Consider the following 794-nt stretch of genomic DNA (forward strand, 5'->3'; position numbering starts at 1 on the left):
TTGCTTGTATTTCTCTTCTTTTTGCTTTTTGTATTCATTGTAAGGAAATCATTCCTTCTTCAATTTCCTCCAGTCTTTATCATAGCGGTCTCCACCTGAGTAGAAGACTTGAGCCTTCATATTCCCGTTTTCATCAAGATGGCAATCTTTCGTCAAATGTGGACCATTGCAATTCTCACAACCCACATATATCTCATGTATGGATTGGTCCATCTTGGTCATTCTTCTATCCATGCTACTTAACATTTCCATTACCACCGCCATATCCTCTGATGCAACATTCCCGATCCCCTTAGTTCCATCACTACGAGGGTTGTGATATTCCCGTGAATGCTTCGAAAATTCTTCGATTATTTCTTTAATTTTAGCGGGATTCTTCTTAGTTAAAGGTCATTACAAATCAACGAGTTGCCTTGTCGTGACATTTACCCCATCATAGAAGATCGAAACCTCTTATTGCTCGTTTAGGTCATTTTGGGGACAATTTCTTATTTGCCTTTTGTATCTTTCCCAAGCCTCGTACAAAGACTCCCCCACTTGTTGCTCAAAATTAGCTATGGCCTTCTTGAGTTTAGAAACTTTAGATGGTGGTGAATTTTTTTGGAGGAATTCTTCATGCATATGCGCCCGAGCGGTGGTTGTTCCTGGTAGTGTTGTAAAAATCGGTCTAGGCGGCCGATTAATCGGCGCGTAGGCGCTTGGCAGCCTCCAACTGCCTACGAATAGGTGTTAGAGGGTTAATTAATCAGCCTTGGTCAATATCGGTCAAAATTGGTCCAAATTGGACTAAATCG

The 794-nt window shown here is 41.3% G+C and overlaps 1 non-coding gene across 1 annotated transcript; it reads left to right on the forward strand.

Moving 5' to 3' along the window:
• The first annotated feature begins 466 nt into the window (after window positions 1-466).
• Window positions 467-573, forward strand: LOC145091202 (small nucleolar RNA R71). The gene has a single exon (XR_013702088.1). It is a non-coding gene; the product is annotated as a small nucleolar RNA R71 (small nucleolar RNA).
• The last annotated feature ends 221 nt before the right edge of the window (window positions 574-794 follow it).

This window comes from Lactuca serriola, chromosome 2 (assembly GCF_051521515.1).
Source record: "Lactuca serriola cultivar US96UC23 chromosome 2, Lser_US96UC23_V15, whole genome shotgun sequence".
Classification (NCBI taxonomy): domain Eukaryota; kingdom Viridiplantae; phylum Streptophyta; class Magnoliopsida; order Asterales; family Asteraceae; genus Lactuca; species Lactuca serriola.